Source organism: Cyrtonyx montezumae, unplaced genomic scaffold (assembly GCF_038088225.1).
Source record: "Cyrtonyx montezumae isolate F1298 unplaced genomic scaffold, pur_monq_1.0 scaffold_24, whole genome shotgun sequence".
Lineage (NCBI taxonomy): Eukaryota > Metazoa > Chordata > Aves > Galliformes > Odontophoridae > Cyrtonyx > Cyrtonyx montezumae.
This window is the reverse complement of record NW_027071981.1, coordinates 6,258,931-6,281,357: the sequence shown is the minus strand read 5'-3', so window position 1 is coordinate 6,281,357 and position 22,427 is coordinate 6,258,931. Positions and strand designations below refer to the sequence as shown.

The 22,427-nt window shown below is 38.7% G+C and overlaps 1 long non-coding RNA gene across 2 annotated transcripts in view; it reads right to left on the bottom strand.

The window, feature by feature from the left end:
- The window catches only part of LOC136050593 (uncharacterized), a 266,346-nt gene that overhangs the window by 50,974 nt on the left and 192,945 nt on the right, over positions 1-22,427 (bottom strand). For both annotated transcript variants that reach the window (XR_010622405.1, XR_010622406.1), the window contains exons 5-6: positions 8,303-8,445; positions 8,095-8,184 (exon numbers count right to left, since the gene is read on the bottom strand). This is a non-coding gene — a long non-coding RNA (uncharacterized LOC136050593). The remainder of the gene's footprint in view (positions 1-8,094; positions 8,185-8,302; positions 8,446-22,427) is intronic.

Sequence of the window (22,427 nt, the reverse complement as noted above, 5' to 3'; positions counted from 1 at the left end):
TACTGACATTACAGCAAGGATACTTCTTGTCAGCAATACAAAAATGTTATTTTGTCTCCTAGCCTCACATACTCTGCTGTCTTAGCCTACAGTGAGCTGGTGAAATAACAGTGCAAAAGCTTTACAAAGATTCTCCATGTAAACAAAGCAGAAGTCTGTATATTTTTCTCTGACATCTTCTGTTCTCAGAAACAACTTTTGCTCTTTCCATCAACATCTCTCTGGATAGGATGTTGTAATCTTAGTTGATGTTAGAATCTGAAGTATTTATCCTGCCTTCACTTGTTCCAGCCATCAAATACTCATAGCAGAGCTCTGTTTCTTCTTTCACCTTGCCTGATGTTACTGTGAATATTCAAGAAGTGCCACAACTCTATTGCATTTCAGGCAGGTAATGATTTTTTACATCTACTCACACAGCTATTGAAAAGGTGTTTAAAAGCAGCTATGAAGGACAGTGAAACAGGACGTTTTCATTAGTAAAGCTAGCTAACTCAAATGATGTTATTAGAATGTTCTTTGTTATTTCTCCTTATATGTTAGCTGAGAAGCACATACAGAAAGTCCTGTTAACTGTCATACATTTCATGGATCTGTATTATTGATAGAAAAATGCTCTGCTAAAGTTCACAGAAAACAAAAGTGAAATTACCCCAAAGGAATCTCTGTGTTTCAAGACAATTTTCTTGCTGAGTTTCATTAAAACTCTCTCAGTTGTTAAATAAAGAGTGATGAGAAAATGCATGAAATTTTAATTTCCACTGGGATCATGCCTGGTGTAAGACAATCGTGTAGTTAGATATTCATTCTTCTAAAGACTAAAATACTGTTATAGAATCTGTGGAGGATGTTAAGAAGAAGAAGGTACTGAAACAAAAACATTTCCCAGATTGGTTACTTGTTATGCTTTTTGCTGAAACTGCTTGAACTAGATAGAATTCAAGCAAAGCTTTATTAACCAGAACACTTAAGCTAAACTTATTTTAAGTGATGTACCCATTAGCTTATCTTTGTTGTATTTAGTGAAGGGCTGATATGTCAACCACTGAGAATCCATGCAAGTCCTGCAGATATTTACAAAAAAAAATGACAGAATGTTCTATTGTTTATCACATAACCACTGCCAAAGCAACAATGTCTTTTAAAGTCAAGGCTGATGTTCACAATGCTCTTTACAAAGCCACATATGGGTTACTGTTGAGTTTTTGCAACACCTGTGCATCTATATCTATTCCTGCCTTCTGCAGTATGGTGCAATGTCAGGTGCTCTTAGAAGATACTTGCAGTGGGTCTAAAGAACGGAGAATGACAACAAACAAGCTTAAAAATATATCACAGTCTTGAACATAACTAGTTCTTAATCTCTCTCTCATAATCAGGAATGAGGGAACAGATATACTAGATATGAACTATTGCACCATATTTGTAAGGAGGATTTTGTTGGTAGATGACTGACTCTCACTGGGAAAGAAATTAAAGGCATTTACTAAACAACTCTACTGTCAGTAAACTAGAATTGTCAATAATGACTGTGAAAGTATACTGCTGGGAAAAAGAAAAAAACAACAAAACAAAAATTAACAAAAATCACCCCATGACCTTTTTTTTCTTTTCATTATTTTGTTCATCTAGAATGTTTCAAGTTGGATGGAGAAAATATTCCTAAAGAAAATGCTTATTTACCTCAGAAACGGCGATACCAGCAAAACTGAAAATATAGACAAAAATGTGTTTTAGTTCCTGTCCCTCCTTAAGCATGGTCAGCAAAATGGGGTAGAACCTGCCCACTTCAAACTCATTTCCCTGCTCTTATAAGAGTTCTCCATCTTAACAGCTTACAGGAAGCTATAAAGTCTTTTTATCTCCTATTAGTAGTATCACTCAGAAATATACTTAGTATATACATAAGGATGGGATAAGACAAAATCTAATTTTTACCTCACTCCATTTTTCTGACAGTTTTCACTAAGGATACTGCTCTCTAGGAATTGCATTCTCCAGACAAAGCCCGGGTAAGATCAATGGTTTTCAAATTTCCTTGTATTTAATTGTCCTGATGCAGGAATTTTTCAAGGGAGATGTTCAAGGGGATTTCTCAGGCTAGGGGGCAGCTGTTTTAGTTTGTGCTCTTTCTTATAAAACTGCAAATCTTTTTATGTATTGGGTGTATGGGAACTGCTGAATCACAGCCTGAACCACTGATTGGTCACCTGAGGTGAGCACCAAGTCAGCCATGGGGGCACAGGTGAAGGTGATATACCTGTGTGATTGGAAGGGGTGGAGCCTGGCTCCACCTCTCCCAAACCCCATTTAAGGGCTGACCACCACCAGGGAAGGTTCTCTTCTTGGAGATCTTTCCCATGTGGAGTCTCCTGTGAGCCTTGACATCCTGAAGGTGAGCCATCTTCTCTTTTGTATTATTTGTATCCTATCTATATAGGACTATTTAAAATACACTGTCATCTATACTATTTCTTTGTGAAGTACCATTCTTGGGAGTTATTTACCCCACAAATGGGTAAAGTCTAGGCTAGCAAACCACATTTGAGGATCCTGTCCTAATAGTTATCTGAGTATGAGGAATAGGCAGCCATAGGAATTTTACTGTGTGTTTGTTGACTGGCAGCTGCATTGCTAAAAAAAAGCTCAGAAAGTGACAGTGAGTTTAGGTATCCTGGAGATGTGGAGAAAAACAAAAGGGAAAAAGGAAAAAAATTAGCAGTGAAGTCAACATTTGCTATATGCTAACTATACTGCTTTTTTTTTGGACTTGATTTAAAAGGAACAATAATACACACTTTTCTCATGCTTATTATGTTTGGAGGTAGCATATTTAAGTGGAATAGGTGATAGGAGTAAGAATCTCATGACACCATTAATCAACAAGAATTTTAAAGCCAACCAAGAGATGTGGAGGAGAAAACCTTCCCTATACTATTGACAAAATGGCATCTCTTCCATTTCTTGACATTTCCAAAGACACATCAGGACAAAACAATAAAAGACAAAACAATGTGAAGCCTGTGATCTAGGCAACTGCTCCAGCAAAAGCTGTTGCAAAGCCAAATCAACAGTAGGACCCAATCCAAAAGCAGCAATGAGAGCTGTAGAAGGCACTGTACCTTCTTTCTCTCTTTTTGGCCTCTAATCAATCCAACTGCAGGGTGTTAGTCCACTTGCAGGCTCATATTCATCCAAGTTTCTTACGTTTTCATTAATGCTCACCCAGGAACAAAAAAATTTCTCCAGATTAGCCTTACAGAACCTGTGTTCATTAGGCAGAGAGTGTATTAAGCAATTTCTACAGCCTGTATCCCTGATAAGTTCTATTTTTATTTCTACAGTCTGTGTTGTGGAAACCCTATGCCTCATCTCTAAGATTTCTCCAAAGTCCCATTTTTCTTCCAAGTAAGTTGTTATGATCTGTGTTACAGCTTGCAAAGAGGTCAACATCCAGCTCATTTCTCCTAAGTGGCCAACAAGAGGTTCTGCAACTTACAGGGCCAGAAAATCCCTCTCCACTCTGCTTCAGAAGCACTGCCTGTTTCTGTAAGCCCCCTTCCCTGCCCCTTCCCTCCCCTCAAAAAAAAAAAAAAACCACCAAAAAACCCGAAACATTAAAAAACAAACCAACAAACAAAAAGAACTACTCAAAGTTTAAAATGTTTTGGGACAGTTTTGCATGTGCAAGGACAGCAGGGAGTGATGGAATGCTCATAATTTGAGAAAATCACTGGGAATAGAACAGCTCACATTTTATCATATGACACTACGGCTTTCAAAATTGTAAACTGTATTTAGAGATGAAAAGGAAATCTAAAGTAGTCTTTGATGAATTCTGCACAGTGAGGAGTGTTGCAGAGTTCATGCTGATGGAAACAGGGAAGAAAAACCAGTCCATGAAACTGGGAGTGGGACTGGGGAAGAGGCAAATCCATTCCTCTATGCTCCATGGATTGTTTGTGCAAACGGTAGGCGTATTTGAACTCAAGTCTCAAACAAGAGAATGGGAGATTAATACTCTCTGCTTCTGTCCTGCCTAATGAGATTGTAAGATCTCTCATTAATTGTTTGTCCCAGACATAGCACAGCTGAGACCAGACCTCCACTGGGGCCTCTCTACTTTATGATGCAATTAATGCACATAACCTCTTGCCATTTATAGTTCTTGAACCCTCACGTGTAATGTATGCTAGGATCACAACTTTTTGTCATCAGAGTCTCACTGGTAGCAAGTCTGCTTTCACTTTGCATATTTTACATCTACCTGTTCTGTGTTATAACCACCGTAAGCATCATAAGTAATAGAATTGATGAAAAGCAAGAGCATCATTCTGCAGAAGGCCATGGAAAAACAGGAACACAAGGTAGATACCCACAGGCACACAATGGGCCACCTCTGCCTTATTTTACTTACCAATGAAGGTTAGTTAGAAAGAATAGTGAAACTCCACTTTAACAGTGCCAACTTCTCACTCCAATGTCAATGAAATTTGTCAGGACAAGAAAGATTTTTTCTGTCCCACCTAAAAATTTACCAGAACCATTTCTATTCCTCTACTGAAGAGATTTCTGACCACAACTGATTTATCATTAGAAAAATTGTTATGTTGTGCCAGAGAGATTTCAGTCTGAGCATTTATTTATTTAATCTTTGTACCCCTCTGAGCTAACACCCTTTTTGCATTTAATAGACAGTAGCAGGGCACGCTAAATGAAGGCTGTGTTCCGCTGAAAATAGAAGATGAAGCACAAGCCCTCCTAACTTCAAGGAGTTTTTGTAGAGAGAAAATGGGAAGTTAAACAACTTTTAAAAATGCACACTTTTATAATGCATTATAGCCTTCATTGCTTTTGCCAAAACTTCACTTCTAAGAAGAACCATCTGTGGATTTGATTTCTATGTTTCTCAGCCATAAGTCAATAGAGGACTCAATTTTAAGGCACAAGACCTATAAGATGCAGTATGAATCATCTTTTGTCTGCATATAAGATAGGATATATAGATAACATGCTTAGTGAAAGCTTTATCACCAAGGAAACACGTTCATAAGCATTGATCTAGCACCTTTACATTTACAAGTCACTTTAAAAAAGTGCCAACTGTAAATAAGTCTATACTGATAACTAGAAATATGTAGTATCTATCACCCTTGCCTATTGTAAGAATTACTCATTGCCTAAGAGTGGCAGTGGGCAAAGCCCATTTGTAAAAGTTCAGAGCTTCTGGAGATTTGGAGTCTGATCTACCAAAAGTTAATTGTTTCAGAGAGATAATAATTTTTTGGTAATTATGTCCAACCAATTCATAAGTAGCCCATCACAAAATACATTTTATCTAGTGCCACTTGCTATTTCCTAAAGGTCACGGAATCTCTTTTCCTCACCTCTAACGGCTCACCTTTCCTGGGTGCACTATGGGGAAGCATAATTCCAGCAGAGTGGAAATTCAGTCAGCAAATGAGGCATCGACATAAATATTCATGGAGGGAAAAAAAAACTTTAGAAAAAACGTTGAGAAAAGAGAGTAGGTAAATCACAGCATCCTTGAGGGACCACTAAGATATGCACTGACAATTTACATGGATTTGCTTCAAATTTTGTCTACAGGAGTATTACCGTACATATCGACTCACCAGACTTAGGACATCTCTTGAACACTGGGCACTTGACAGAGGACAGAACAGTTGCCCAGATGGCGTGTGACACCCATTTGTCATATCCTTGATTTACAGTCTGGGAATTAGTAAGGGAAATTGGTCTGTATATTACTCATGGAAATGCTTATCTCCTGGTAAACATGCAACAGTTGCTCAGTTTTTTTAAACACAAATTTGACTTCCTATCTAGGATTATCTCCCTTTCTCCTACTTTGCAAATTAAGGATGGGATATGAATGTAAGTCATGGGAGAATCACATGAATTCACAGGGACACAATATATTTAGAGTATTTGGGTCTCTGCGGTCAATCCTACTAAGATACTCATTCATAGATATCTTTCTTTAATTGAGAATACTCCAAACTCAGTTCACATCTGGCTTTTATCTCTTTCTACAAGGCTAAATCAGTACAAATAGATGGAGCCATTTGCCAACCCAAGGCTCAAATCACCAGCAGTCATAACAAAATCCAGTGCCAACAAGGATCCGAGATGTAAAATATCAGAATCTAGTCCCAAAATTAGACCATTCAGTGAGGAATAAAATACAAAGACATATTCTAAAGACACTGACCATCAAGAAAAAAAAGAACACCCACTTGTGGGTAATGATGCAAACTTGAACTTTCACACCAAATCTCAGTAAATATTACCACACTGTAATTGAGTTCATCGGGTTCCACAAGTACACCCCTACTTCCTGGATGATTTCCACTGGTGTTATGCAAACAAAAGCACATTCTTTTAAAATGTTTATTTCACCCTGGTTTGCAGCTTTTCAGCTCTCGGATCCTCTCTAATGAACGACCAGACAGCTTGAACTTACACACCTTTTAAGAGCCCAAATGAGAGGTTTCCTTCTTTTTTCCCTTTTTCTAAAGGGAGCCTTTCATTCAACCCTGATGCCATAAAAGAAGGTGATGTCATAATTTATGATATTAAACTGGTTACTAAAATGTCATTACAGAAGTGATGTTTTAATTGATGATGTTAAACTGGTTAGCAGCAAAGTGTCAAGTGTCACTTTCATGACATAAACTGCCAGTTATGATTATATAATATCAATTATTCTTTGGAAAACTGCATTAGATCCCTTATTTCTGAACCAATGTAGTTGAGGCAGGTTCATATTTTTTTAAACACTCTTCATCTTCTTCATCTAGTTCTCATTATTAGTAGTAAAACATACTTTGGATGCAGTTTAGACTTTCATAACTTTCCTTTTGAAATATAATACCTATCTTTCCCATTTGCCCTTTCAGCTGCCATCAAATCAACAGTAAGGAAAAAGAAAGCAATGAGATACATTTTATAGCTTTAACTGTTCTCTAATCTCATAGAAACCAAACTTTTTTGCTGAAGGTAGACAAAAATAATAAAACGTAATTTTAACAGTAAGTTAAATATAGAACATTTAGATTTGCTGACAGGATATTGGTTACTACAAACCCTGCTTTGATGCTCAATCTCCTAAAGGTTTAGTGTCCAGCTGCTCTCCAAATTCCACTAAATCTTATTCAGGCAGAGAACCAAAAAAGCGTATTAGTATCTCAAATGCATGTAGCCAAATCTTAAAAACTTAATCCCTTTTAGGGGTAGTTACAAGGAACAGCAACAAGTTTAGTCCTTGCATACTCTCTGGGTCCAATAGGGCTAGATTGATTCACTACCAAAGCTGATCTTATCTAGTAAGTTAATAATATTTCCTTATGTCAGAGCTACATTCTGTTACTTGCTGTCAGTGACACATCTCCAGCTAACTGTCAAAGCTGTACAGAGATGCCCTGATAACAAATTAGATATAACAGAACAGGATGAGATTTTAACAGGCATTTCGCAGCTGCAATTACATCTATTTTATATTAGGACAAGTATGCTCACATTAACAAAAAAGCATCATGCAGGACTATCTCTTGGTCAAGACTGTCAGCGTATTCCAAAGTAAGAGTTTATGAGGACTGCTCCAATTGACCAGTGCAGATACATACAGTAACAATAGCATAAAATAACAGACTCAGAGAAACAGTAAAGACTGCAAAGATAGTAGATTTGCATAAACAGTCAGCAACATGTCCAAAACAGACCTTCTATCTCAAAGAACAAGTACAATCTCAGATAGAACTAAGAGCAGTGCTCTTCTCTGAAAGCCAAACACATCAAATCAAAACACATTTGTCCCTAGCAATAGAGTGACGGGTCCTGATGGGTCCTGGAGTTTGTATCAGCCACACTACCATGTTTATGAAGTCTGTGAGAAGGGTAGCTTGCTACGGCAGACGTACTTGGTTTAGAGCAGCAAGTAGCTCTAGTATAGGCAACAAAACAGGTCACACTATAATTCTCTAGAATTACTTGGCACTCACACCGGTGATGCTTTACACTGAAAGCCAGGAGTAGAGGTGGCTGAAAGGACCACACTGCTCTGTTACTTACTTTTCTAACTCGGACCAGATCTGTTGCCACATTTCAGGGAGAGGTCTGGGAAGACTGATCAAAGGAGCTGTGGAAGATCCCAGGGAGAAACTGAAAAGAGGCGAGGGAGAAACATGCTAAGAAACACTCAGAAACACACATATGATTTTCATTAGGCTTAATGGAGATGCTGGAAATTAATCTGCAGGGCAAGGCTTTGCGAACTTACCTCATGATTTCATCCATGCAAAAAGAGTCCATTGTTTTCTTTAGTGTCTCTTGTTCTTTATGTAGTTTTGCACATAATGGATTTTGGTATTATCCCACTTTCCCCATCTTCCTAAAACTCTCAGTGATGATTACAAAGCTGAGCTGTCCAAGGAGAACAAAACAAAGCAAAAGAAAAAAAGAAAAAAAAAAAAAAAGGAAGAGGAAGACTTAGTACTGATACCAGATATTTTATTACCCACATCTTTCTAGATAGCATTCCACCTGGCAAATCTGGGGATGCAGAAATTCCATGAGATAGCAGATCTTTATTGCAGGTGGCCAAACAGTGCCAGAACTGTGTTTATACTCTTAACCTGTGATCATGTCTTCTCATTGGAATCAGTAAGTATTCTCTATTTTGCTACAGTTTTTGAACATACACTTTCAAGCCAGGGAGAGCTCGCATCAGGCATGTAAGCAACACCTCTCATCAGTCTAGTTAACACAACAAGACAGATAAAATCTAAGCTTGAAGTGAGTGCACTTGTCGACATGACAGAATGTTGAAATTCTGTGAGACAGATGTCTTTTATGAGAAAGATAAGGACAAAAATTCTTTCAAATTCTCTACAGGTTGAACTCACCTATCCATGTAGTGGCTGTATTCTGGAAACACAGCCGTAATGCACAGCAATGATGATCCATCTGCAACACGGCCCCAGCTTATAAAAGCAGTTTTTCTTCTAGCATTTCACTGTAGCTGAAAGAAGGAATTCAGACGCTGGTGGTTTTTTTTAAAGTTATATTATAATTTATAATTGGTTGTTAATTAATGTCAGATCACAGTGGAATTCCTATGGAATTGTTTAGTGGATTCTCTGTAATTACCAGTTATAATTATAAATCTCACTGGAATGAATAACACAGGAATTCCAATAAATGATGATGACCCTGGAAGACTTCTTTGACTAATAAAATCTCCATGTGTCCTGCGTGCATCTGAAGGAATTTTAGAACAGTAGTTTCCACCTGGAGCAGAAAGCATATTCCATGATGCAAGATTCCAATTCGTGTGTTATGCAAAATAAATAAATAAAATATTTCTTGGCATCCTCTACTGATATGCCTGCAAAAAAGCCATGAAACTCTCTGCAGCTGAGAGAGACCTTCCATGCAGCCACGCAGCAGAGGTCTGCCACTCAGGTTGTCATGGTCTGAGCTGTGCTTACCTATTTGGCTGAGGATGGGGTGACTGGAGCTGTACGTGATCGCTGTTAATTAAGTGTACACACGGCAGTTTGTCTCACATACTGTTGCATACACCTCTACTTCCCTACACACCCATGGGTGGGGAGCTACAGCCAGAAAAAGCTTTACGCTTGTACCCCACAGATCAAAAGCTGATGCAGTATGTAAGTTGTTATCAATCTATTATCTTTTTTCCTTCCTTCAGATTATCTTTGAGTTGGCTGAAATGAAACAGTAGCTGAGAAAAACTTAGCAAAGCAAAGTGCCTGCCATGAGGAAGCAGGCCTGTAGGAAAAGTTCTTTCTTCGTGGCACACGAGTAATTTGTATGTTTAGCCCCTGCTCCCTAACGCTGACATCGTTTTCCTCTGCTCCTTGCATTTTTCCCCAGTCCTCCCACAGTCTCGTTTCTCCATGCCTTGCTCTCTGCGCTCCTCCCTTTGTCCCATGCACAGCTGTGGGAATCTGTAAACCTGCCAATTTACACTTTGTAAAAACTTGTTGCAAGTCTGATGGGTTTCCTCTTGCGAGCCAAGAAACCCAGGCTTACAGCATAATTGATACTAACAAACTGACAGAGGAACTATGGCCCTTACCTAAAATAAAAGACAATCACAGTGAATTAAAAGTCTTGTAAGAAGGAACTATGCAGAGGAACACTGGGAAATAAGAATAAATGCAATCCAGGCTACAGTAGAGTTAAACCAGAGATGAATTTGGCTAAATAAAACATAAGAAATCCATTTCCTGTACTAATTACTCCCCTTCTTAGAGAAGTGTAATGTTGGCATCAGCCTTCATTCTAAATTGCACTGCAAAACCCCAACACTTAACAGCGTTTTAGCACACGCATTAGGCAGGCATTTCGCAGTTCCTATTTTGCCTAGCTGTTGTTTATTTGCTGATGAATTTTCATGGCAGGATTTTTCAAGAGGAGAGATGCTCCTTGAACAGCAGAACTGACAAAGAAACTCACATCTGGGCTTCAAGAAGTAAGCACACCCTCGAATTTATCTGCCCATTTGTTTTTCATTCCACTTTCCAAAAGCACTCCTTTAGTAAAGGCCAATATCGTCAACAGGGTGACTACCCAGCACAGACCAGGCTTTCGATGTAGTACACAGGTTACAGTCTCAAGCACCCGGGCAAAAGAAAAGAGAGAGTTTCTACTAGTCCATTCTGTCGGCGAGAGAACAAAAACTACAGTACATTAGCAACAGACTTTCATATGGCCACTGGAATTAATCAGAATCCAGTTTGCCTTCCCTTAAATCACAGGGTCATGCTAAGGTGGGGAGAAGAATTTGCAGTTGGATCTTTGCGGGTCTGCATTCTGAATTCTGCCAGAGACAGAGGAGTCCCAGTGTTTTGGCTTACTGATTATTACAATCACCAACAGACACACATACATATTCAGAGAAAGTGTTCAAACTCTCACATTTGTATTCATTTTACTTTGACTTGCCTGGAATCGTAAAAGGAATGTGTAAACGAGGAGAGCCTGTTGCTGAAATGAAGTTGAATTTTTTCCCCACAGAAACTTGGGTTCATGACAGCTTTTTGTTGGGCAGGACATTAGCCTTTTGTAATTTATTGCTTTTAGATTAAATCTGGGGAAACTCAATATTGCAGTTGAATGATTAGAGCAATACCCCTTGGAGTAATAAATTTTCTTTGGTGCTGTGCATCTCCCGATCACGTTTCCCTTCTAATTACATTTACATAAATGATATTCTGCAAAATTAAATTAACATTCAAACCGTTACACTGGCAGGGAGAGACAAAAATTAGTTAGAAACTTACAACCCTAAAAAAACGAAATGACACCTCACTCTTTCTGTGAGTGAATAACAGCTATCTCCCAAAGTGCCTCGTACACAACTGATTATTCTAGTCGGTTAATCACCGAGCTAGGCGTTCTGCTCCCCCTTTTGGAAGTTTATAGCTTACAGTCTTGCCTTCCACAGGGTCTCATTAAATGGAAGCAATTGGTGACGATCCAAATTCGGTCAGTTAAGCGCTTTGCTCAGGCCTTGCTGTGATTTCTACAGTTCTGGCCACAGCTCCTCCTCCGAGCTTCCCTGGCTTGGCTCCTGCACACCATTCCTTGAGCATGGAGCCAAAAGGTGCTTGGTGGGACCCCGTGAGCTTGAGCTCGGTGCTGTGCTAGCATCCTTCTGCCCAAGATGAAGAACAACGTCACTGCTCTTTGTGCCAGCTATGCCATGCTGGCTGGCAGCACCATGCTTTCTGGGCTCTTCGCCACCTGATGCATGGACCCACAGTCTACAGAGCAAGCTGTGTGTTGCCAACAGAAGGTACCATTGATCTAATGAGAAAAAAAAGAGCACCAGCTTACCTCTGGCTCTTCAGGTTTTCAAGACCTGAAGCTTAAAGTAACTGTGATAGGCAGTGTTGATCTGCGTAAAGTCACCAATCTTTTGACTATTCAATATGTTGCTCTGCACGAAGAACGGCAGATTTTGCAGGAAGAAACTGTTTCCCAACACCTGCTTGGAAAGGCATTATTTGTGCTGTCCAGTGAAAGATTTGCCCCTTCAGTTATCCACTCACTGTAAAGACAGAGCATAACCATTTCCTTTCCAGTCGTTTTTTCTTGTTATCCTTTTAACAAATGGTCAAAATCCTTACACAAAGAATGCATGCCCTATTTCTTCATTGTAAGGTACTGCTTGATTTTGATTACAATGCCCTCACTGCACTGAAGATCATGATATTTTCATTCAGAAATTCATTTGATTACTGAACATTGGCCTGCCCTCCCAATAAAGGGCATATGCTGCCATGTCTCTGGTGATAACAGTTCCTATGCAAGTACACTCAAACACTGTGTTCAATTTTGAGGCATTAGTAATGAAAATGAAAAAAAAATAATATTTACTGTATTATATATAGCACATGCATGTATACATCTATAGACACATCTGGAACTGAAACTGTCAGCTTTACTGTAAGTGCATCTATCTGTGTGCAAGTACATTGTGTGTAAATTGGGCATACTGCAGTGGGGAAGAATATAATTTCTGGAGAAAATTTTAACATAAAGATGTCAGAGCTGCTGATTAAATAAAGATTGTGTATATACGATCCTACTTTTCAGTTTGAAATCTGGATGTTTTCAACACCGCAATTTTTAAAAACCAAGTTTGCATTCAGCGATTGAATTTCTTTGTTGAAATACATCAACATTTGTATTTTAGAACATTTCAGTTTAGTTGGCAAAGAAACTGCTGTGTTTTCTTTTTTTTTTTCTTTCCAAAAAAGAGCAGGGGTAGCTTGAGATTTGTTTGAAAACCTAACTCAATTTTCCCTTAACTTCACAGTTTCTGTCCTATGATAAATGCAGTTAATTACATGTAGACATAACATCCAGCAACTATATTTTCTCCAAGTGTTTGATTGCAGTGAGTCATCTGAATGACAGTCATCGTTCCAGGACTGCTTTTCACCCTGGCAAACACAATGTGCCAACCACTCTAGAATTTCTGTTAAATAAGCCTGTCTCACAGCACTGAGAGACCCACTCAGTGTCATAAGCAAATTATTCGGTGTACGATTCACTTGGAAAGACCAGGCCTATTTTTATGTTTAGGACTGTATCACAAACATGTTTCACTGCAAGAAATGTTAGGGTATAAGCACAATACTGTACACAAATCACAGGAAGGCTTGGTGCTGGCTCATTAACCGCAGCCCTAGAAAGGACATGAAACCCAGATTTCCATTCAATGGGACAGACATTTCACCTATGCAAGACTACGATGAACTTTCTGCGAAAGCTATGAATCAAGGAAAACCCAAAGCAATCAAAGAGATGGGGATTATAACAGCACTGGACCAGCAGGTATATTTAAAAAAAACACCCAAACAAAAATTAAACAACAAAATTCAATAAACCCTTCTTTCCTCAAGGACCCAGAACTGTGGCTATAGTAGGCAGAAAAATCCTACTAAATATCATAACTAACTTTTTATCGTTAGCATTAAACTTTAATTTACCTTATTTCATCAATCTCTCATGTCATTCCTATTATTATTGCCATGGTATTTTCCTCCTGTATTTAAAAAAGCATAGCTTCAACACCTGTATTAGAGAAGCACAATGTGTATGTCTGAGAGAGCACCCACTGAATGAGAAATCTTATGATTAAAAAAGGCAGTAAAAGAGAATACATGAGGTTTCAGCAAAATTATAAGGAAGTCATGACTACACACAGGTATGACTCAAGTTGGTCAGGTTACTAAGCACTGTCAGAACCCAGGTACATTAGACAATGCCTGTGAATAAGCCAAGACTATCCGCCATTCACAGAGAGGAAAAATACATATATCTAGAATCAAGGCTCAAATTTTACAAAAAAAGCTCCAGCTTGGGTGCCAAGCATTCTGAAAGTGTGTGTGAAGCAGATACCTCATTTAGATTCTGAACTGGGAGTTCTCAGATGTCTGAAGAACAGAAAAGAGACATATATTTGTCACAAGACGTGTCAGTAACACATACAAGGAACACCTGAAGGGATGGCTTAGAATTCCTGTTCTTCAGGACAGTTATAATATTGTGCTTTTATTTTGGCTCTGAAGAGTCCTATTAAGAAGAGGAGACTCAAATTTGCATCTGTATATTATCAAGAGCAACCAGAATGATTATGAGTTAATTCTACTCTATAGGTTAAAGTAATCTCTGCACATAAGCATCATCAGCTACAACACAAATTAAAGGATGTTGTCCTATCTATCAAGGCTTCCAAAAATTAATATATTTATGATTACATAAGCTAGAGCACAAGTCAAACAGTGTTGCAGACAACAGCTAAAGGCAATGATCAAGCAAGGATCAAAAGAAAACAGAAGTACATAAATCAGTAACTACATTTAAAATGTTTAGTGCCCCTGAACACCAGATTGCAGGAAGATGAAACAAAGACAGCCTTGGTCACCCTTTCCATCAAAATTACTCCTGTGGTGAATAGTGGTAAGATTTTTCAGTGGGATGCCTTCAAACAAGAGCTATTACCATCAAGGGCTAGAAATATTAAGCACCTCTGAGTGATACGAAAATCTTGTGTACTCTTGCAATTTTGTTTTCAGGTAGAATTACTGAAGAAATTCTAAAAAATCTTCTCCGCAACCTCTAAACAGTAGCAACAAAAATGTAGTTACAGCAGGAGACCTGAGAACCTGATTGCTGCCAGTACAGGGGCAGAAAATTGTCTTCTCAGGATGCCCTGGCAAAGTGTAGTGCAGACATTACCAGAACAGAGAATACACCTGAGCCTTCTTCAAAATGATACTGCCATAGATGGAAAAACTGAGTGTATGCCATCTCCTTTACCCGAGCAGAACACAATTACCTGAGCTTCTGCTGTTTTCTGCAAAGAGTTTGCATTGGTTTACAAGAATAAAGGCTGGAGCGTGCAAGGTAGGCATAGAGTGACATCTGCCAGCTCTCCTACAGGGAAAGACCCATGCAGATGATATCTGCATCTGTTTAAACACTGCATTCATTTGCTGCAGTCCTCAAAAATGGTTCTTCTAATGCAGTTACTGTCCAGTCTGATTAGAAAAAGCACTCTCTCCACCTCGCTGCAAGCAACTGCAGTAGCTTGGGAGCAGCTGCTGGCACACTAGCAGGATTAAAAATATGGTGAGTTGTTGTTCAACAGCTTGCAGATTGTGTCTTGAGATCAGAAGCTCTTGGACAATGACTATGTAGAGGAGAGATTTCTGAAGTTCTTCATCTAACCACTCACACATACACATACAAAAAAAAATTAAGTCAGTCCTAGGTGACTGGCACACAGCAGCTGTAGCACAGCCACATGCACAGACACAGGAATATTAGCAAGCCCTCTTGATCACTTAAAACCCTGAGGGCAGAGTTTGTAGCTTTGAGGAGAGCACCTCGGTGTGCATAAGGCATAGCAGTAACTAAGAGGAACTTTATCAGAGTGCCCATGGTTCTACATTTCCTCATTTTAAATTGCCTGAATTTTGTTGTTGTTGTTGATGGTATTTGAAGATTAAATGCTATGTGCAGCAACAGATGTTAGTGATCTCGTTCAGAGCTGAATACCTTTTTACACATGGTTTGGTCGTGCACCAGGGGCCAAGAACTTTGGCTGTAGATAAGCAAAATCAAAATCTGTTTTAACTGGCATATTGAGTCCATTGTCTATAAACATTCACATTATGAGAATGAGATTAAACCTGCCAAGGGACTTTATTATGTTGTGAAATATATTTGCCCATTACAAAAGAATGACTAGAAAAGAATGGAAAAGTGGTGATTATTGAACTGTGTAGCAGTGGCCCAAATCTGTTTAAAAACTCCACTAATTGCAAGCAAACATGATCTTGGTGAACAGAGGGACATAATCACAAATGTTAGTACAGAAATCATCCAAGAAAGAGGAAGCAAGGATACTCTTCAAGGAATAAAGCAAAGAAGCACTAGAGCTTGGCAGCTTCTGTCCTGCTTTGATTGGATGGGTGGCAGCTTCTAAAGAGCACTGCTGAAATGATCAGTGCCAGGCAGGATGGGTTTTCCCTGGGAAAATGAAAAACAACAGGCCAGGAAACAGAAGAAGAAATCCAAATGCTACTGGAGGTCTGCGATTTTTTCCATTTTTCAAACAGTCTCGGACACTTAAATACCAGCAGATCACGTCAGGAGGAAATCACCAAGAAAAGTCGAAAGGAGCTGTTGTTAGAACTGACATATTTAAGGAATTATGTTACCATTACTGTTGACATAGGAACTGTGTCCTCTTGGAAGAGTACAGGAAGCAACTTGAGAAGAGACTGTAGGGTTTCAAGGCATGAGGATGCAATGTAAAATCCTTTGATGGATTAAAAACTAGAATCAAATGATAAGAAAAAAAGGGCATATCTATATCAGTCTGTCTTGGGGGAAATCCTTGGGACTGTGCAGCCTAATTAAAGTTAGCCACTTGTTCTGTTTTCAGCTGAGACAGTGTTAATAGTACACTGATGTTTTGGCTGTTGGCTGAGTGATAGAATTCTTCCCAGGTCCAGGCCAAGCTGCCCAACAGGGAAGAGCTGCTGCCATGATGGAACAATGGAAGGGCACAAGGCAGAGATGGGACAGATGCCTGAAATAGGCCAGGGGTTATTCCACCCAATGAGACATCATGCACAAAGCCATAAAGCTGTTGGGAGTTGGCCAGAGGAGGGATGCTTCTCAGGGATCGACTGGGTATCATTTGGATGTAGTGAGCCATCATGTTGCAAGGGGGGCATTGGTCAGTGAGAGGTTTTATTGCTAGGTGAGTGTTGGTGGATGAGTGATGAATAGTTGCGTTGAGGAGATACACATTTATTTATTATTACTGCAGTTGTTATTTATTTTCCTTTTCTGTCTTAGTAAATATTTTTTATCTCAACTTCCAAGTTCTATTTTGTTTCCATTTCTCCCCCTCATCCCAGTGGGGGGAAGTGAGTGAATAAGCACGTGGTGTTTAGCTGCTTGCCAGGTTAGACCACAACACTACTCAAATACCCTTACAAATTATATTCATGCTCTAAGAGAAATATATTTCAGAAAGGAGGGAGGAAAAGGAAGAATCAAAGTGGTATTAAAATTATCATAGGAAAAAAAAAACAAAGCAAAACAAACAAACAAAACAAACAAACAAACAACAACAACAAAAAATACAAGGGAAAACCATGCAACAACATTAGGGTTCCTGAATAATTTGGAAGTACTACAGTCACAACAATTCCTTGGCAGCCTTAGTTCATATCTACATGCATGTTTCTCCCCATCCATTACTCCACTCACTTTTAACATTACATATGAGCACTGTGAATGTGTCAAGAAAACAGGGAATAATTATAATCATAGTTTGAGATATCTTATCCATCTATCTGTAAGACATCTAGTGAGTAGAGTGCCTTTTCACTGAATTCATTGCCTCAGCAAATAAGACATCAAAAGCAGATCCATGTCTCTTCACTGATTTTTTTAACAAAATTGTCCATTATGCTAAGAAAATAAAGATTCTTTACAGTGATGCTGAGATGCTTTCATTATGCATGGCAAAGGAGAGGTCGATGATATTTATGATCATTAGCAAGCAACACAGACATTTCTGGTAAAAGAAATCAAAGATAAAAGCAAGCAGCATTAAAATATTATTGAAGCTAATTTTTCTAAACAAAACTTTTTTTTTTTTTTCATTTTCTGCATGTGAACAGTGTTCAAAGCAAAATAATTTCACTATGAAACTTTTTGTTTGTTTGTTTGTTTGGGTTTTTTTTTTTTAGAACAGAGTCAGAGTAATGGAATAGAGTCAAAGTAAAACCTTCTTTTCATGACAACAGCATCTGAATATTGGATGTTATTTGATGTGACATCTCATCACAATATCCTTCAGGCACTGTGCATGATCCACATCCAAAATATAAACATTCACTATTCTATTTCTGTTTTTCTGTTGTAATAAATCTTTCCTTCCAAGTTTTTGGAAGTAAAAGCCAAAAGCATTCAAAACTACTTATACCATAATACGAGTTGTATGTAAAGGCAACCATGAAGACTGTTTTCTTTCCCATTGGTAACTACATATTGCTGCAGTGAAATAACACCATTGTGGGCTTTCACAGGAAGAAATCTTGAATATGGTCTAGACATGGGAATGGTTCTTCAGGCAAAGAGAGCCACAACTGCATTGACTACTCCTGTCAAATTTTGCCATCCATGTCATCAGCTGATGGCATGTTTCTGACTGGTGAACTTCTTGGAACATGGTTTAATAGCTGAATAAAAGCATGCAAAATCCTCAAGGTCAGCTAAATCTCTGAAGGCTTTCAGGTCTGTGGATAAAATTCTGTAAACTATGGATTTCATCAATCTTCTATCCTGAAGGCTAACAATCTCATCCCAAAGCTGCCTACTGAACTAGGTTTGGGTGGTGTGAGAGTTAAGTAGTACCTAGATTCCAGTTTTTAGTGCAATGTGATACGTATGATTTAGATGACATCAAGAGTGTTTCATTTTAAGAAGATCAAAAAGTATGGTGTCTTTCAGACTGATTAAACATGAAGATGGTACTTTCAGTTTCATTAAACACAGAGATACTACTGCAGTAGTTACATTGATTTTTAACAGAAAGTTAAGCTGAGAAAACAATGCAGCCTTGCTTGCTGTAGAAATGTGGCAAGTTAGGGTACGTAGGTTATGTATATGCAGGCACTGAGAGATTGAAATTCAGCCTGTCATTCAACAAAGATCTTCCCATTTTGTACCATCAAAAGTCAACCATATTCTTCCTAACACTCAAGATCCTCCCAGACCCAAACACTATGTTTCTGATTCTCTCAGCATTGCCCTCTACCTATCGTGATGCACAAATACTAACAACCTACTTCTCATTTCTTTGCTTCTAGAAAAACATCTTCTGAATACACCTATCAGGGCTGTAAGCTTGCGGCCCTTTTACAATGGACCACTTTGAATTTTCAGATACTGTTGAGAAGAACCTATCTGCTTTCCTGCTTCACACATCTCTTAGCAGTGAGTTGCTGCTAAAGGCAGAGAACACAGTACTGTACCTAATCTGAAATGAAGGAAAACATTTAACCTACAATTCTCCATATTCAGAAAAGAATAACTGTCTCCACGTCCCTTGCAGATGTTTGATGGAGTCAGATGCAAGTTATTAATGAAGAATAACTCCATAAAAATGAACTCTCTCCAATCAGTTTTCTTACACTACAACATCAAAAGGAGATGCCAGTCTAGCAGCTAATATCAAACCTGTAAATCTTTACCTATTTAGGATGCTTTAATCATTTCCTATGAATTAATACCATAAAACATGATTTATGGCTGAAGGAGGAGATCCTTATAACTGTTAATACATAAATCCAGTCAAAAGAGATTTGGAAATTACAGATACACTGGGGCTGTGTGTTGCTCAACAGAAAAACAATCCTGCCCCCTTCTCTTCAGGGAAAGCAGGGCTTCAAACAACTGCATAGGTGCAGTTTCCAAGAAATCTCCTTACATGGGCTTTCTTCAACAGATGGCCTCCTTGATCTGGTACAAGGTACAAGATTTATAGATGACTTGTAGCAACATGGAATGTGCATAAAGTGTCAGCTGAAACAATAAACAAATGGGAGAGCAGTGGTCTTTTTGTAAGCAAATTCTCTAACCTTTCAAGGATTGGTATTACTCTGCTGGCCTGACTCACAACTGAGAAAAAAATACATCATTACTTAGGTTGGCTTTTTAACATTTAAAGATATTTTTTTGTCTGCCTTTGGTGCAAATTGTTAATGGAACAACAACAAGGCCCTTAGGCAAAAAATCCCAGATAAATTATCTTAGCAGAAACGTAGCTCTACCATGCAGTCCATGCACCAGTCTCTAATACAGGTAGAGATGGCACAGATGCTTTCTTTGACACAGTTGCATCTCTCATATGTCAACATATCACTACTGTTGTGTTACCACCATGCACCAACCATGGCCGCAAACACTGGGACATTTGGAACACATTTTTTCCATCTCTGTCACCAATGACTCCGCCAGGCACCCAACATTTGTTGTCATCTACTCCTGGCTATTATTTATTTTTCTCTTCCCCTTCCACACATGCACAAGCTCCTTCATATGCTGGTCCTTGCTCTGTGTCCCTAGTTACATAATGTCCCTTTTTCTCTCTGGGAGCCCTGCAGATCTGTATGTACTATATCCCTTCTATATATACAAAAGACCAATTTCACCCTTTTCAAATTTAAGCATCTGCTTGAGATACCAAAAATAGAATGAAAGTTGTGGGTTTTTTTTTTTCCTCCAGCATCTATAAAGAGAGGCAGTATGCTGACAGACTGACTCAGGTTTTAGCTGAGCAGCATTACGTTTTAGAGATACCTCCTGGTTTCCACTGACAAGAGGAAGCTTACAGTTACTGGCTTTCAAATGCATCACTAAAGTGCTTACAGGATGAAGTACAGACATTTTTCTAATGACTGATTTGTGATTCTCCCTCTTTCAAACTCTCGTTCCTTCTTCAGGACCCAAGTTGCTTTCCCTTGCTTAGTTTATGCAGAAAATCTTATTTTAACTAAAAAGAAATCTTGAGCCACCAGTTCAAGAAGAGATTTGGTAACAGAGCTCACAGTTGTGGAGGATGGCAGGTGACACAGTATTTATACATTACTGTAAAGTTTCCCCAACAACTTTGTAAACCTTGACTGTTCCAAAGGCCAGAATATGCCACTAGTACAGGCTGATATTTATATTTTTATGGACAGAAGGAAAAAAAATACTGACATTGAAAGAGTGAATATTCATACACTCCCAGGAATATGGTTTTCAGAGAGCTAGAAACTGCTGAAGAGGACAGCTAAGCTCTTGCCTCAGGACATTTAAAATCTCCTTTTCTCCATCTTTTCCCTCCTTCCCTCATCCTTTCTCCAGCATACATCTGCTAAAGTTCTCAGACTGAGGAGCAGAACTGGGAGGAAGCCAATCTCCAATTCATCTTGGGATCTTAGAGTTTGATTTATTTTTCCGTACAGCATGACTACTTCTTTAGAAATGATGTACTTCCTGATTAGCCTGACAAAAACAGCGCTGGTTTTCCTGTAAAGCACCAGTGTGATGGAGTTTCTTAGGGTACCTGATACGTTTACTACTGATACAAGTGCAGCAGCACTCAGAGAGCATCCAGCTTTGTTGTAGACAGAGAAACTGCCAAAATATCCATTAATTTCAGTGGTACTAGACTAGGCCCGTGGAAACAAGATGGAAAGGACAAAAGTCAGGGAACGTAATTTTGGGAAGACAGAGCAGCCAGCATGTTTTCAGAGAGGATGGAGAAGATGTAAAACACAGAAAGGAGAACAGTCAGGTGCAGAGAGAGAGCAGTTATTACAGGAAGAGCAACAGAAACTGTGTCAAAAGGAATACAGCGAGATTTTGTATCTGTTGTTCAGGAGTATCCATCCTCTCCTTACTAGAAGAGCTATGTTTGATGACTTCCTGTTGTTTTGTTTTGTTTTGTTTTGTTTTTTTTTTTAATGAAACTTTTAGCTCAGAGTGGTTTTGGAGGGTTTGAAAGGAAAGAACAGCTGTATATGGCAGGAGTGGTTGGCTGGCTGGATCAGTTGCTTTTGTTCCCAACACCAACAAAACCTTTTAATCAAGAACCTTTCTGACACAGAGAGATGTAAAGGAGGAGAAGATCACATACAAAGAAATGGAATAAAGAAAATAGATAATAAGGCGCTTGGCTGTTCCCTTTGTTTAATGTCATGTGACTATGAATATTCCTCATTTACCTTGAATGAAGACTCTAACTATGTATCTTTGGCAGCTGACACAGAAGCAATAGTACCAGTTTAACCACTGTGAACACTGCATTGGCTGCAATTTCACGTCATCTCAGCATCCAGTGACTACAGTTTTTGTAGCCAAAATAGTTGACACAAACAGTCATAGCAACAATTTTCCACCTTAAATTCTAAACCATATAGATTATACTAACACCTTCAAAACTTGGCAAGTAAAACCTATGATCATTGACAACATCCCTTTTTAAGTCTGGTCAGCACATGATGAAACTCCAACTTAGAGCCTGAAGAGCACCTAAATGAGTCAATCATCTCAATACAGTGTTGCAATCCAAACAACTATATTCCAAATATTAAGAGAATTAAAGAGTGTATGAGGATAGGAGAATTGTAAGTAGGGCAGCGATTTCTGGAAATAAAGATTCTGACAGGTAAATATTCACATCAATCTAGATTAAAACCAACAGAAACTGCACTATTGAACTCCATCTTCTACACTGCCACCCTTGGCACAAACATTTATATACCCTTATTCTGTACTCTTCAAAACTG